This window comes from Acinonyx jubatus, chromosome B1 (genome assembly GCF_027475565.1).
Source record: "Acinonyx jubatus isolate Ajub_Pintada_27869175 chromosome B1, VMU_Ajub_asm_v1.0, whole genome shotgun sequence".
NCBI classification, from domain to species: Eukaryota; Metazoa; Chordata; class Mammalia; order Carnivora; family Felidae; genus Acinonyx; species Acinonyx jubatus.
The window spans coordinates 105,488,610-105,506,179 of NC_069382.1; the positions used below are offsets into that span (position 1 = coordinate 105,488,610).

General features: G+C 34.5%; 1 long non-coding RNA gene across 1 annotated transcript in view; it reads left to right on the plus strand.

The window, feature by feature from the left end:
• LOC113598854 (uncharacterized) overlaps positions 1 to 16,747 on the plus strand; it is a 37,991-nt gene extending 21,244 nt beyond the window's left edge. Inside the window, exons 4-8 of the long non-coding RNA XR_008296183.1 lie at positions 10,463 to 10,556; positions 13,131 to 13,195; positions 13,317 to 13,378; positions 15,430 to 15,668; positions 16,471 to 16,747. This is a non-coding gene — a long non-coding RNA (uncharacterized LOC113598854). The remainder of the gene's footprint in view (positions 1 to 10,462; positions 10,557 to 13,130; positions 13,196 to 13,316; positions 13,379 to 15,429; positions 15,669 to 16,470) is intronic.
• Positions 16,748 to 17,570: the final 823 nt, after the last annotated feature.

Consider the following 17,570-nt stretch of genomic DNA (forward strand, 5'->3'; position numbering starts at 1 on the left):
ATTCTAGAAATAAAATCATAATACAAGCTATAAAGCATAATATACTCTTTAAAGGTACAGAAGATAAACCTGAAGCAAAACTATAAACTTGAAAAAAGATACAAAGACATTAAGAAATACATTCCAGAAATGGAATAGAAAATCATGATATTATTAAGGTACAAGGAAGACAATGAGAAAATGCTCATATACAGAATAACATTGTTCCAGTAAGAGATAAGAGAAATAATGCAGAAACATTATTTTCAAAAAGATATTAAGCTTTTTTACAATTGCCAAGAAATGTACAACATAAAATACAAAACTTACACTGAAACTCAAAAACTTAAAAAACACCAAAATAGAGGATAAAACAGCAGCCAGAAAAAAATGATCACCTGAAAGTTAAAAAACAAATTAAAAGAGATCTTTTATTTCCTTTTATTTTTAAGTTTATTTATTTATTTTGACAGAGAGGGAGGGGCAGAGACAGAGAGGAAGACAGCACAGAGCCTGACATGAAGCTCGAACTCACTAACCATGAGGTCATGACCTGAGCCGAAACCAAGAGTCAGATGCTTAACCGACTGAACCACCCAGTGGCTCACCCCCAAAGTGATCTTTTCAATAACATTCATAGGAATCATGAAACACACACACACACACACACACACACACACACACACACACACCTGAGAGGAAATACTGCCAGTTTAAAAGTCTAGATCCAAAGAAGTGAATTTAAAATTTTTTTAATGTTTATTTATTTTTGAGAGAGAGAGAGAGAGAGAGAGAGAGAGAGAGAGAGAGAAAGAGGCAGAGCGTGAGTGCGGGAGGGACAGAGAGAGGGAGACACAGAATCTGAAGCAGGCTCCAGGCTCTGAGCTGTCAGCACAGAGCCCCACGGGGGCTCACACTCACGAACTGCGAGATCATGCCCTGAGTCAAAGTTGGACGCTTAACCGAGCCACCCAGGCACCCCCAAAGTAGTGAGTTTTTAAAGAGCAAGGGCAAAATTAATATATTTTCTGTTTAACAAAATATGAGATCATTTACAATAATATACTTCAATAAAGAGAAAAATATTTCAGATGAGTGATGAAATGTAATAAATTTGATAAGAAGGTTAAAACCAGACACACATTGGCTATTTAAATAATTAATAATAATGATATGTTGGTTTAAAAATCAAATTTAAAAATTAGACAGAAATAATTTTGAGTGGCAGGTGATCAGGTTTAAAACATCTACAGACTTTGCATTATTTAGCACAGTATAAGAATATTGATAACACTTCAACTGGCAAAATGTTATTTTTAATTATATACCATTAGAATATCAGACATATAGCATATACATTTTTAGAGTAGTACAGGGAATAAATTGAATGAGAAGTATAAAAAATAAAGGAAGTAATTCACTAGATGAGGTGGTAGGTGAACTAAAACGGGAAGAGAACATTTCACGTAAAGAGAACAGTTTATGTAACAGTCATATGGTGAAAGAAAGGTTCTCTTTTATGAATAACCAAAAACTGCATATCAATCTTTTGGAAAAGCCTGTGCAATTGTTAATTTTATGTGTCAATTTAACTGGGCTAAGGAATGAACAGAAAGCTGGTAAATTATTGTTTCTGGGTGGGTCTGTGATAGTGTCCCCAATATAGATTAGCATTTCAATTAGTAAACTAAGCTTAGATCACCCTCCCAATGCAAGTGGACATCATCTAATCCAGCTGAAGTCCTGAATACAACAAAAACATTGAAGAAGGGTGAAGTCACTCCCTCTGCTTGAGCAGAGATAGCCATCTTTTGCTTTTGGACAGTGGGGCTCCTGGTTCTCCTGATTTTGGAGATGAACTGGGACTTACACCATAGGCCTTCAATTCTCAGGCCTTTAGACTCAGATTGAAATACACCACTGGCTTTCCTGATTCTCTACAATGGGATCATGGGACTTCTGGTTCTCCATAACCCTATAACCCAATTTTGATGATAAATCTCATATATCTGTCTCTATATATATCTCCTTCTAGTTTTGTTTCTCTAGAGTATCCTGACTAAAACAAACAGTTCAGCTTAATTCAGAATAGCCCCTGTGGAAAACAGGTAGAAAAGCTGGACAAAATGCACACTCACACTCATGTGCTAGCACTTGTATGCACGCACATGCACATGCACTTACACACACACACACACACACACACACACAATCTATTTCAAGGTGTTTAAGAAACACAAGGCAACCAGGACACACGAGGCCAAGATTCTGGTGAAAAGGGAGATGCACTGACATGAACATTGCCAGTTTTGGAGTTCTATCCGTTGAAATATTTGTTAATTCTTAACCATTCCAGATCCAAAAGGATAAAAAGGGAAATAGAAATCTGAAGCTAGCAGGCTGGGAACCTGAGTGGAATTTGGGGGTGGGGGGCTACATGACATAATTGTGGGCATAAAACTTGGAGTTCGGAAATATTAAAGCAGCTAGGATTTGAGGGGGCAGTTTTGGCAATAAGAAAAGAACACAGAGGTGAACCCAGTGGTCTGCATCAGTGTTTAATAAACAGGGCCAAGGGACTAAAAACTTAGCAGAAAAGGCTAGCTAAGAGGAGTCAATAATTAGAGTTCAAGGTTTGCCAAGTAATAGAAATATTGGTAAACACCACATCCCAGACTTCCTTTTAAGGTGGAACAAGCTATAATCCAATCTTCACAAAGACTGAAATCCAGCTTCAAAGTAGACCCAAATTCATAAATTGATATGCATGTACACTTTAATGTCATGCTGGAGAGCAAAATTAAATCTTTGGAGGAAGGTAACATTGGAAAGACTTTAAATTATCTCTACAACTTTCCATGCAAAGCATCTAGCTTTTAATAAAGAAATTTAAAAAATAATAATGAATTATGAATAAAATAGATGTTAAATGAAGAATGGAGAATTTTGTCAAACATCAAACATTTGGGATCAGAAAAAGGTGATACAGTGGATTGCTACCCTCTACCAACAAAAAAGAAAAAAAAAAGGAAAAATGAGAAAAGTAAAATAAAGACCCATAGCTAGTATCATCCTCAATGGGGAAAAAATGAGAGTTTCCCCCTAATGTCAGGAACACAACAGGGATGTCCATTCTCACTACTGTTGTTCAACATAGTGTTGGAAGTCCTTGCCTCAGCAATCAGAAAACAAAAAGAAAGAAAATACATTCAAATTGGCAAGGAAGAAGTAAACCTTTCACTCTTCGCAGATGACATGATACTCCACAAAGAAAACCCAAAACACTCCACCAAAAAAACCCTGCTAGAAGTGATACATGAATTCAGCAAAGCCTCAGGATATAAAATCAATGTATAGAAATCTGTGGCATTTCTATACACCAATAATGAAGCAGCAGAAAGAGAATCAAGGGACTGATCCTATTTACAATTGCACCAAAACCCATAAAATACCTAGGAATAAACTTAACCAAAGAGGTAATACACTGAAAACTATACAAAGCTTATGAAAGAAATTGAAGAAGACAAAGAAATGGAAAAACATGCCATGCTCATGGATGGGAAGAATAAGTATTGTTAATATGTCTATACTACCCAAAGCAATCTACATATTCAATGCAATTCCTATCAGAATGATACCAACATCTTTCACAGAGCTAGAACAAACAATTCTAACATTTGTATGGAACCAGAAAAGACCCTAGATAGCCAAAGTAATGGAAAACAAACAAAAAGGCAAACAAATAAACAAACCAAAGCTGGAGGCATCACAGTTCTGGACTTTAAGCTATATTACAATTTACTATTTTAGTTTCATAGTGAGGACTGTTTTAGTCATTGAAATGAAAACCACTTGTATTCAATTGCAAGGTACGTATATGACAGAATAAAAACAGTGAAAACAGGCAAATGTTTTGAAAACGTTTGTTCCAAAGGAAGACTTACTTAGACTGGTAACAGGAGGGAGTGGGATTCAGAAAGTTTTGTTGTCATTGCTGTTGCTGCTGTTGTTGCTACTGATTTCTGGATGACGAAATTTGAGAACAGGTTTATAAAAATGAGAAGAATCCAAATTTGAGAATCTGATTGCATACTGAAGAGAAAGAATAGATAATAAGCAATAGGAGAGAAGATAGCCGAAAAGAGATCCAAAGCACAGATTGAAGCATTCTCCTTTCAAAGAGAAAGAGGTACTCATCTGCTGTAGCAGGTGGTTGGATTCCAAATCAATGGGTTTCACAACTGGAAAAAAAAAAAGATGCTATCCAAATATGTGATTTGGGGAATGAATTTTAAATATATCATTTTTAATATAAAATTTATTTCTAAAGTTTGTATTCTAGAAAAACCTTGAGAAGAAAGTATACATATTCAGAAATGTTTAAAAAACACTAAGTGAATAAATTATTTAAAAAGCATTGTTGCCATATTTAGTTAGTACAAGTTATATTATATATATTATATATATATATGTCATATTATATACTCTTCCATTTAAAGGTATTATTGATATTAGCATTTACATACAACTTAGTCATTTCAGACTTTAGCGGTGAAATTCCTGGTAATAAAACAGTTACAATCTCCAGGTTTATAGTTCTTATTGGAAAAACATGATGTAAATATTTTGTTCTTCATGATTGTAATAGGATAAACCATATCCTTTAACTAAAGAGTATTAAGATTGCATTTTATGGTAATAAGTATTAATTTACATAAAAATAAATGTAATTACACAAGTAATTTTGTTTGTATCTCCATAACTCAACTTGTTTCTGATATTCCTTCAGCTTCATGATTTGAATATAACAAAACATGTTTTAATTGCCTGAATTCTATATTGGGAAGGCATGACACCACAGTTATGTAATTCTTGCCTCTGCACTGATCAAGTTGTCAAAACAATGTAAGCACTACATTCTGACTTTAAAGTGCATCCCTTTGTCTTTGTTAAATTCAGATATTTTAATTTTTCAACAATCAGGATGCATCTTGAAGTTAATATCATCAGAAACTTTACAGCTACAAGTTAGAACAAGAATGGTGATTTTAGCCCAACTTGTCTTAATGAATGGTAAGTTTTTGAAGTCTAGAACAGACAAGTGAGATCTATTTATTTTTCCAAATAATCACCAAAATCTTGAAGAAATATGTAATAAAATACGGAAATATAAGGGAAGAGGAAGGACTACACAAGTTTAACCAAATTTAAAAGCAATACACATGGAATCAATACTCTTTTAATATGCATTACAATTTCATTGCCTATTTCAAAGCTTTACTAAATTCAAGATTTCAAACAGGCTTTAGAAGGCAACATGTTATTATGATTGTATGATATAAAACTGCTTATGAACTATTGCAATAACAAAGAGTCACTTTCTCAAGAAAGAAAGTTTAGTATTATTTTTTATTGTAATGCTAAAAAAATAAGCAAGCATGAAACCCACATAAAACACAATGACACAATTTACATTCAGAGTTATCTTTCAATAACTCTGAATGTAAATGGACGAAATGCTCCAATCAAACAACAGAGGGTATCAGAATGGATAAAATACAAGATCCATCTATATACTGTATATAAAAGACTCATTTTAGACCTGAGGACACCTTCAGATTGAAAGTGAGGGGGTGGAGAACTATCTATCATGCTACTGGAAGTCAAAAGAAAGCTGGAGCAGCCATACTTACATCAGACAAAGAGGATTTTAAACTAAAGGCTGTAACAAGAGATGAAGAAGGGCATTATATCATAATTACAGGGTCTATCCATCAAGAAGGGCTGACAATTGTAAATGTTTTTGTCTCCAACTTGAAAGAACCCAAATATATAAATCAATTAATCACAAACATAAGCAATTTTATTGATAATAATACTGTAATTGTAGGTGACTTTAATACTCCACTTGCAACAATGGACAGATCATCTAGACAGGAAATCAATAAAGAAACAATGGCCTTGAATGAAACACTGGACCAGATGGACTTGACAGATATATTCAGAACTTTTCATCCAAAAGCCGCAGAATTTCACATTTTTCTCAAGTGCACATGGAACGTGCTCCAAGATAGCTCACATACTGAGTTACAAAATATCCCTCAACAAATATAAAAGAATTGAGATAATACCATGCATATTTTCAGATCATAATGCTATGAAACTTGAAATCAACCACAAGAAAAAATTTGGAAAGCCTCCAAGTGCATGGAGGTTAAAGAACATTCTACTAAAGAATGAATGGGTCAACCAGGCAATTAAAGAAGAAATTAAAAACAAATATATATATATATATATATATATATATATATATATATATATATTGGGATGCAGTCCTAAGAGGAAAATACATTGCAATCCAGGCCTATCTCAAGAAACAAGAAAAATCCAAACACAAAACCTAACCTCACACCTAAAGGAACTAGAGACAGAGCAGCAAAGAAACGCCAAAGCTAGTAGAAGAAGAGAAATAATAAAGATTAGAGCAGAAATAAACAATATAGGGGTGCCTGAGTGGCTCAGTCAGTTAAGTGTCCAAATCTTGGTTTCGGCTCAGGTCATGATCTCATGGCTTTGTGAGTTCGAGCCCTGTGTCGGGATCTATGTTGACAGTGTGGAGCTGCTTGGGCTTCTCTCTCTCCCTCTCTCTGCCTTTCCCTCACTTGCACTGTCTCTGTCTTTCTCAAAAATGAATAAAAAAAAATTTTAAAATAAACAATATAGAAAGAATCTCCCCCCCCAAAAAAGTAGTAGAATAGATTAATGAATCTCAGAGCTGTTTTTTTGAAAAAATAAACAAAATTGATAACCCCCTAGCCAGACTTCTCAAAAAGAAAAGAGAGAGAAACCAAATAGATAAAATCACGAATGAAAAAGGAGAGATCACAACCAACACCACAGAAATGCAAACAATTATCAGAGAATACTATGAAAAATTATATGCCAACATACTGAATAACCTGGAAGAAACGGACAAATTCCTAGACACCCACACACTAACAAAACTCAAATGGGAAGAAATAGAAAAGTTGAACAGACCCATAACCAGCAGAGAAATTGAATCAGTTATCAAAAATCTCCCAACAAATAAGAGTCCAGAGACAGAAGGCTTCCCAGGGGAATTCTACTAGACATTTAAAGAAGAGTTAATACCTATCCTTCTCAAGCTGTTTGAAAAATAGAAACCGAAGGGAAGCTTCTGGACTCATTCTCTGCTGATTCTATGAATCTGCATTCTCTTGATTCCCAACCCAGACTGAGACCCCACTAAAATGGAGAATTACAAGCCAATATCCCTGATGAACATGGATGCAAAAATTCTCAATAAGATACTAGCAAGTCAAATTCAACAATATATTAAAAGAATTATTTACCATGATCAAGTGGGATTCTATCCTGGGCTCCAGGGCTGGTTCAATATTCACATATCAATCAATGTGATACATCACATTAATAGAAGAAAGGATAAGAACCATATGATCCTGTCAATAGATGCAGAAAAAGCATTTGACAAAATACAATATTGTTTCTTAATAAAAACCCTCAAGAAAGTCAGGATAGAAAGAACATATCTTAGTATCATAAAAGCCATATATGAAATGCCCACAGCTAATATCATACTCAATGGGGGAAAACTAAGAGCTTTACCCCTGAGAACAGGAATACAACAGGGATGTCCACTGTCGCCACTGTTGTTTAACATAGGGTTGGAAGTCCTAGCATCAGCAATCAGACAACAGAATGAAATAAAAGGCATCCAAGTTGGCAAAGAAGAAGTCAAACTTTCACTTTTTGCAGATGACATGAGAGTCTACATGGAAACCCAAAAGATTCCACCAGAAAGCTGCTAGAAGTGATACATGAATTCAGCAAAGTTGCAGGATACGAAATCAATGTAGAGAAATTGTTTGCATTCCCATACACCAATAATGAAGCAACAGAAAGAGAAATCAAGAGATTGATCCGATTTACAATTGCACCAAGAACCATAAATACCTAGGAATAAACCTAACCAAAGATGTAGAAGATCTGATGCTGAAAACAATAGAAAACTTATGAAAGAAATTGAAAAAGACACAAAGAAATGGAAAAAACACTCCATGCTCGTGGATTGGAAGAACAAATATTGTTAAAATGTCAATACTACCCAAGCAATATACACATTCAATGCAATCCCAATCAAAATTGCAACCACATTCTCCTCAAAGTTAGAACAAACAATCCTATAATTTGTATGGAACCACAATGACCCCCGTATAGCCAAAGTAATGTTGAAAAGAAGACCAAAGTGGGAGGCATCCCAATCCCAGACTTTAGTCTTTACTACAAAGCTGTAATCATCAAGACAGTATGGTATTGGCACAAAAGCAGACACACAGACCAATGGTATAGAATAGAGAACCCAGAATCGGACCCACAAATGTATGGCCAACTAATCTTTGAAAAGCAGGAAAAAGTATCCAATGGAAAAAAGATAGTCTCTTTAGCAAATGGTGCTGGACAGCAACATGCAGAATGAAATTGAATCACTTTCTTATACCATACACAAAAAATAAACTCAAAATGGATGAAAGACCTAAATGTAGGACAGAAAGCCATCAAAACCTAGAGGAGAAAACAGGCAACAATTTCTTTGACCTCAGCCACAGCAATTTCTTGCTCGACAAGTCTCCAAAGGCAAGGGAAATAAAAGCAAAAATGAACTATTGGGACCTCATCAAGATAAAAAGCTTCTGCACAATGAGGGAAACAATCAACAAAACTAAAAGGCAACCAATGTAATGGGAGAAGATACTTGCAAATGACATATTTGATAGAGGGTTAGTATCCAAAATCTATAAAGAACTTACCAAACTCAATACCCAAAAAACAAATAGTCCAGTGAAGAAATGGGCAGAAGACACGAATAGACAATTTTCCAAGGAAGACATCCAGATGGCCAACAGACACATGAAAAGATGCTCATCACCACTCATCATTAAGGAAATACAAATCAAAACCACATAGAGATACTACCCCACACTGGTCAGAGTGACTAAAATTAACAACTCAGGAAACAACAGATGTTGGCAAGGATGTGGAGAAACAGGAACCCTCTTGCACTGTTGGTGGGAATGCAAACTACGGCAGCCACTCTGGAAAATAGTGTGGAGGTTCTTCAAAAAATTAAAAATAAAACTACCCTATGACCCAGCAATAGCACTACAAAGAATTTATCCAAAGGATACAGGAATGCTGATCCATAGAGGCACTTGTATCCCAATGCTTATAGCAGTGCTTTCAACCATAGCCAAATGTCCGTCAATTGACGAATGGATAGAGAAGATGTGGTTTATATATACAATGCAATACTACTTGGCAATGAAAAAGAATGAAATTCTGCCATTTGCAACAAAGTGGACGGAACTGGAGGGTATTACACTAAGTGAAATAAGTCAATCAGAGAAAGATATCATATGTTTTCACTCATATGTGGAATTTAAGAAACTTAACAGAAGACCATGGGGGAAGAGAAGAGGAAAAATAGTTTCAAACTGAGAGGGAAGCAAACCATAAGAGACTCTTAAATACAGAGAACAAACTGAGAGTTGATGAGGTGGGGGGGGGTGAAATGGGTGATGGGAATTGAGGAGGGCCCTTGTCAGGATGAGCACTGGGTGTTGTATGTAAGCGATGACCCACGCGAATCTACACTGAAACCAAGAACACACTGTATACACTGCATGTCACCTATCTTGACAATAAATTATATTAAAAAATAACAGATAAAAGGGTAAATATAAAAGCTTAGGACAATATCTTATGAATAATCAAAGAATAGTTTTCTACATGAAAAAGCAAGCAGCCACCTGAGGCAGCCACCTGAATCAAAGTACACATGGGCTTTAAGAAGAAAATTTACTACTCACTTCCAAAGAAATGCCTGTTGTTTTCCTTTGATTTTATGCACCAAATGTACAACCTGAGGTTTTTGAGTTTAAAACTACACACATATGCATGCAATCACACACAGCTATACAAATTGTTTTAGAAGGCCAAGATCATGCAAACTATTCTTTGAGTATTCATAGGTTGTTGTTCATAATTTTTTTTAAAAAAGCACCTTTGGAAATTTTTCTATTCATAGTGACCCCACTAATACCGTTTTTTACCACTAATATTGGTTTTTCCTATAGTGGAAGAATGGCAAGTAACCAAACTCAGAAATGTTACGATGGGTGACTGTTGGTTTTAGGCATTAAATAGAACTTTGTTTAGTAAATAGACTGTCTCCAGGTGGAAAGATCCCATGCAGAACCCAGAGAACCTTTGTGCAAGAGAAACCGTCAAATAGCCTATCATGATCCATTCTTCCTTTGTCCTCATGCATGGTCTTCCAGCTTCACTCCATCTCCTGGCCTCCCTTGCATGTGGCCATGTGACTAAGTTTAGGTTAATGGGGTGTGAGTAGAAATGATGGGTGCAACTTGTCATCTCCTTCCAGATGCTTCACCTGGGTTTGAACACACTTTCTGCTGGCTGGCAATGGTGATGCCATGAGCAACTTTGGAAGCACCTGTTACAACCACATTTCCCAGGTGTGATAGAATGATTATTTGTGTCCCCCCCCCCCACCCCCAGCTTCTTATGTTGAAGCCCAATCCCCAATATAATAGTATTTGAAGGCAGAGATTTGGGGAGGCAAATAGGTCATGAAGGTGGAGCCCTCATGAATAGGATTAATGTCATAAAACAGACTCCAGAAAGCTCATTCACCCCCTTCTGCCTTATGAGGACACGGGAGAAGATAGCCAACTGTGAACTAGGAAGCCAGCCCTCACCAGACAGAAAATCTGTCAGTGCTCTGATCTTGGACTTCCCAGACTCCAGAACTGTGAGAAATAAATGTGTTTATAAGCAAAAAAAAAAAAAAAAAGTTGTAAATAAATGCTATCATCAATTAACTTTAACCTCTCTAAAACTCCTATTAAATAAATTAAATTTAGCAGATAAGATCTAGGATGATATTTAGTATTTGATTTGCTCCTTTTGAAATATGAAATACTAGCCTCCAAGGAATTAATAGGCTAATTAAGAAAATTAAATTTTTTATAAGATTTGTTTATTTGTAAATTTAACCTCTATAAAAATAGTGAGTGGAAAATGTTTAGATTATCATCTCCACCTGTGAGCAGCCTCCTAAATTTACTTTATTCTAAAGTTGGCTTTCCTTATGGTGGTAAAATGGCTGACAGCAGCCTTTCATGGTATGCCTTACCATGTAGCTTTTATAGAATATCAATGAAGATTCTTTCCAGGAGCCACAGTAAATTTCCCTTCACGAGTCATTAAAACAAACAAACAAACAAACAAAGAAACAAAATATATATATATATATATGCTTATTGCGCACCTGTTAATCACTCTGGGTAAGGGATGAGTTACTTTAGAAGAAGAAGAAAATCAGGCTTCTCAAGAAATTTCAGGGAATGATAGTGCCAATTTATGAAAAACACCTAGGATTCTTGGAAGAAGGATAGCTATCCAAACTAAAATTGTGGAATTGTTTGTTAACAAATGGGATAGAAGAAAGTAACTGAGCCCTAACTGGCATATTTATACATGTATACAATTACTATTTAATGCTTATCTATGTTGCAGAAAAAAAAACCAGAGAATACAAACTAGACCAAGGAAAAGTTTTTCTATTTTCCTATTTTCAAAGAAATCAAAGATTATGGCTTATCTACAAACTCACACACGAATTTCTTATTGACAGTAACCAAATGGTGGAAAGACAATGAAAAGAATGTATGTTAGAAAAGCATTTCAAGTGTTGAGACAATATAGCTAAGCTCTGCTCAACATACATCATTTTTATCAAAATTACATGAAAACTAAAATTCCAGTCTCTTTAAATGAGTTGTTTATTTAAAAAAGTTTTTTTAATGTGTATTTATTTTGGAGAAAGAGAGAGAGACAGAGCACAAGCAGGGGAAGGGCAGAGAGAGAGGGAGGCACAAAATCTGAAGCAGGCTCCAGGCTCCCAGTCGTTAACACAGGGCCTGACGTGGGGCTTAAACCCCTAAACCATGAGATCATGTTCTGAGCTGAAATCAGACACTTAACCGACTGAGCCACCCAGGCACCCTAAGTTTATTTTTAAGGTATTGATATGATGGGAAAATTTTCTAAATTGAAAAAGAGTTGATAGAATTTCAATTGGCACCAAACATATTATTAGTGTACATTGTCAGTTTTGCTTTACTTCTGTGATATTGGCTTCAAAAAATAAAAGTCTATAAACAAAGTAAATCTTTCATTGGTTTGCTTAACTTCTTCAGCATAATTTTGCATGTGTATAACAGGAAATTCTACAATTCTAAATATAAACTCATCTTTTTTGAGAGGAAAAATGTACTTGGTATTTAAAATAATTTAGTCTGTTATGCTCACATATTTAAGTATTTATTTTAAATGTCACTATGAAATGTTAATTTTGATATTTTCCTTATTATATTTAATCTCTTGGTGTGTATATATATATATACACACACACACACACATATATTTGTACTAGAAGATGAACAGTTCACAAATAAGATCAACATACTTCAATTTAAAACTTATCATCAGGGGCGCCTGGGCGTCTGACTTCAGCTCAGGTCATGATCTTGCAGTTTGAGGTTTTGAGCCCCACATCAGTCTCTATGCTGATAGCTCGGAGCCTGGAGCCTGCTTCAGATTCTGTGTCTCCCCCTCGCTGTCCCTCCCATGCTCATGCTCTGTCTCTCTCTGTCTCTCAATAATAGATAAATGTTAATTTTTTTTAAAGAAACTTATCATCAGTAGTAACTACCAAGTTGGGATTCTTTACAACCCAAAATGAAGATACTTGGTATTACATAGTAATCTAAGGACTGTGCTTGTAATGATGTTCCTGTACTTCAAACTTCTAAAAATTTTATTTGCAAAACATTATGACCTGTGTTTTGCAGCAAATGAAAATAAAATAAAGAAGGATTCAGTGTTTTATACCAAGCCTCACATCCAGTGGCAAATATGTAGTTGAAACTCAAAGGAAACATTTACTCAAATTTCATAGCAGAACTTTTTGTTATATAACCATGTCATGGGCACAGTATTATGAACTTTAATTTCCCTTTCCTCAGTGAAGGTTTCTAGGTCCACGTCTTGGATTCTAAAATCAGAGAAGCTAATTCAGATGTGTGATGACGTTAAGAGTTGCAGAATACTGGGTATCTCTTCTTCGTTAAGCTAATATTTTAACAAGAACATTTTCAAGGTAATTTTCTCACTTTATCCAACAGGATAAAGTGTGTTTCTTTATCCAACAGGAGGACTCTCATGGATGGGGTTTGGGGACAGATAGAAAGAATGACAACATTTCCACAGAATAGTAAGAGACCTAACTTTCATAAGGTCTAATTGATGATGTTCCATTAAAATGTTCCCAGTGGCTGTATATTTTGTTTGCATCCATATAAATCTTGCTCTGACGAAACACTATGACTATGTAGGCATTAATCTGATTTTAAATGCTTTTTGTAAAGTGCTAGAATTATTAGTTAAAAGTTAAAGTTAAGTCAGTAGTGGGGCACCTGTGTGGCTCAGTCTGTTAAACATCTGACTCTTGGTTTCATCACAGGTCATGATCTCCTTGTTTCTGGGTTCAAGCCCCACATGGGACTCTGCGCTGACAGTGTGGAGCCTTCTTGGGATTCTGTCTCCTCTTTCTGCCCCTCCTCTGCTCTCTCTCTCTCTCAAAAATAAATAAATAAATAAACTTAAAAAAATGTTAACTTAGTAGTGGGGGGAAACTAGCTCAGTAGATTCTGGTTTCCTCCCAGTAGCTATAATATGTGATATATATCTGCATATATAAGTATATATCTATCTCTCTATATATAGATTGTATGCATATAAGTATATATACAGACTGTATGTATATACATATCTATCTATATATGGATATATAGATTGTATGTATATAAGTATATATATAGACTGTATGCATGTAAGTGTGTATATATATATATGGACTGTATTCATGTAAGTATATATATATATACATATATATACAGACTGTATATGTATGTATATATCTATGTATATATAGATATATAGCCTGTATGCATATAAGTGTATACATATATATATATTTATAGTGTGCATATAAGTATAGATATATAGACTGTATGTACATAAGACTATATATATACATATATATACACATACACACATAAACACAAAGAATATACATACATATATACATATGAAATACATATATCACATATATACACATGTGTGCATATATATTATATATGCATACATGTATTACACTATACTATATATACTATGTATTATAAAACATGAGTACTATTAATATTTTAATATTATATGTGAGGAAATTCAGGGTTCAAAAAGTCATTATCTTTATCAAAGTATGTATGTGTGTGTATATATATATATATATATGTGTGTGCGTGTATATATATTTATACATACATATAAATGGAGTTTGACTCCAAATGACTCTGAATTCATATTCACTGGAGTCTACCAATTAAATTCTATATTTTCACTTTAGTTACTTACCTGTAAAACATCTCGGTCTCATTATGAAGACTTCTGGAATACTCTAATTTCCTCAGTAATAAAATTATAATTTCCAAATGGTTTGCATCACAAATGCCTCATTGCTTTATATTGAGGTATCTCTATCCTCCTGGAAAAATGCATTGGATCCAGAACCAGACTGCCAGGAACTGAGCCCTGCTCTGGCAGCTTGTAGCTGTACAATTTAGGGCAAAAGAATTAATATCTCTGTGGCTCAGTATCCTCATCATAAAAATGAAAATTGTACAGCATACTAACTCCATAAAGTTGTTGCTTAGGATTAAATTATATAAAGCACTTGGAATAATGCCATAGTTAATATTATTGCTTCTATGTCAGAGTAAATTTTCATGCTTTTTTCTTCTCTATGTTCAGAAAGTATGTTTTAGAAGACCTTGGTCCCTGTGGTTGATATTCATTTAGCTTGTCACTGTGTATAAAGAAGCAATTGAGTTAAATTTTGACTAAGCTTATCCTCTTTTTAGTTTAATGTATTTCAATGATACTTGGCCCATGTGTATAAATAAAAGACATGTAAAACTAACACTGGGTACCTTAACAATTCATAGGATCCTGAATTGATGAGATTAATAAAGACATTTGAGAAAAATCTTACAAGATAGTTACCATTTGGAAAAATATTTTTATTTAAATAACAATAGCTTAGATACCTATTTTTGAGAATTATTATGCTATTTCCTAACCAAGAGAAGGTTATTCTGGTAGTAATGCTAATCTTAGCATAGCTTTTAAACATTTATTTCATGATGACTCTTTATACTATGATTATAGCTATAATAATTAATAGCTTATTTTATTGTTTATTTCTAGGATCACAATGAGCTTTGTCAACATAAAAGTGGGGATGTAACTGATATTTAATAGCTCAAAGCTTTATGCTAAGCATATAACAAATAAAAACTTTCATTTGTCCTTTATATTTCCCCTGCTGGAGAGCAAACTACAGTTTGCATCCATCAAATAAGAATGAAATTCAACACCTTACCTTTCAATAATATTTATTCATGGATTCCACTCTCCCCTCAATAATACAGACTCCAGAGATTTAGGTATGTGCCATATTTTCTTAAGTTGACATATGTCCAAGGTGTGTATTAGGATATTAAGACACCAAATAGATTCAATAAAGTATAGATAGTGCATCCATATTTTGTTCCGTCTTTGTTTTGCCAATTTCAGAGAAAGAGAAAGAGGGAAGACAAACGAAAACATGTCTACTAAACAAATATGGCTTTGTTCCAGCACAACGCAAGTATAACTTTACCTACAAAATGATTTTAAAATGCACTTGACAAGAGGGTTTATTATGTCATTAATGTGCTTCCAGGCCTGTTTTATTTTTGCAGTTGGCAATTGCCATAGCAACTTTAGAGGTTCAGAACTTCCTGGTGCTTCCTTTCTGTACAGAGGTAAATATAATCTGTCTTCAAAATCTGTACATGAGTCAAGAGTAAATTTAAGGATATATGACAGGGCCAGAGTAGAACAGCACTTGCAACGAGGGATTAATTATAGGTAAAGTGAAGAAATATCAAATGGAAGTGTGAAGAAGCTCCCTTTCTTCTTCTTCTTCTTCTTCTTCTTCTTCTTCTTCTTCTTCTTCTTCTTCTTCTTCTTCTTCTTCTTCTTCTTCTTTTAATTAAGGAATGAAAATATCTGAAAATCTAAGTAGGAATGATGCTGAGTCTAGAGAAAGAAAAGATTGAGTTTGAAGTGATCAATAAATTGAGATGGTAAAAATAATTGTTCAAGTTTCTGTATCACTTAACTCTGTTCATCTGGATGGGCAATATGGATGAAATTATAATTTGGGGAGAATCATTTCTACCTTGTTCATTTTTTTTTTTGCAGAGTTCTTTCTTGTATGTACTGAGTAATGAAGGGCAAAGTGAAGAAAGGATGAAATGAATACATAAGGGAATGAAAGAACGACCAAAACAGCAATATTCACCTTATCTGGTTCCTCTGCTGGCACTAGTAAACTACTCATAATGTTCTAACGCATGGTTTCCTAAGGAAAAACTCTATAAAAGCCTCGATCACCAGGTGGTGTAAAATAAATTTTGAAATGATTCAAGGTTTTTCTGAAACTTTTCCAGAAACCTTTTGCAGGTGTTTTTAATAGAGAAAATGTTCCCATCTGTGAATGTTTACACACAAAAACTCTATCAACACATCCATAGATTCAAAACAGCCTGACATTCAGCAAGCTCCTATTATGTGCATAAGCATATGTGATTAATTTTATTTACAGTAGTTTATTACTGTGTGTATTTATTCATGAATGAAACAATGGGGAAGAAATGGATGCAGCTGTCTGTGATTTAGCATTCAAGTTATTTGGACCAAGCGCCTAAGCTATTATGTACTTCTTGAAAAAGGATTTTGAGAAAGTTATCGACCACCTAAAGCTCTCAATGCTGTTGCTGATTGCCTTTTGTACGGAGTTTTTCATTCATGAGAAGCCTTCCTGCGTGCTGTGCTACGGTGCAGCCATTTCTTTACTAAAGTACTGTAGAAATGAATCTGTAGTTCATATTTAATGTATAAAGGAGGAGGAAGTACACAGTAAACCTTCATAAGATAGTGCATTTGCATGGTACTCACCTGTAACTTCATGTTACAAAACCACTGAAGCAGATTTTAATGCATCCCAGCACTGAGCCTATCAATTAAAATACTGTCTGGGATGGGAGCAGGGCATCAGTCTTTATTTATTTTCATGTCTCCACAAATAATTCCTACATGAGGTCGGAGTTGACAAGTCCTCCTATATATAAAAAAAGTATAAGCTAGTTTGAAAGACATAGAACGCACATTAAATACAAACATATGAATTTTAAGAAAAGTAAATGAGAATAATTCAAATTTGGTATAAAACTTAGGAAAGAACAACAATACTAAAGGAAGGTAACAGATTTGACTCACTTTAATTAAAATGTAGGTTATAA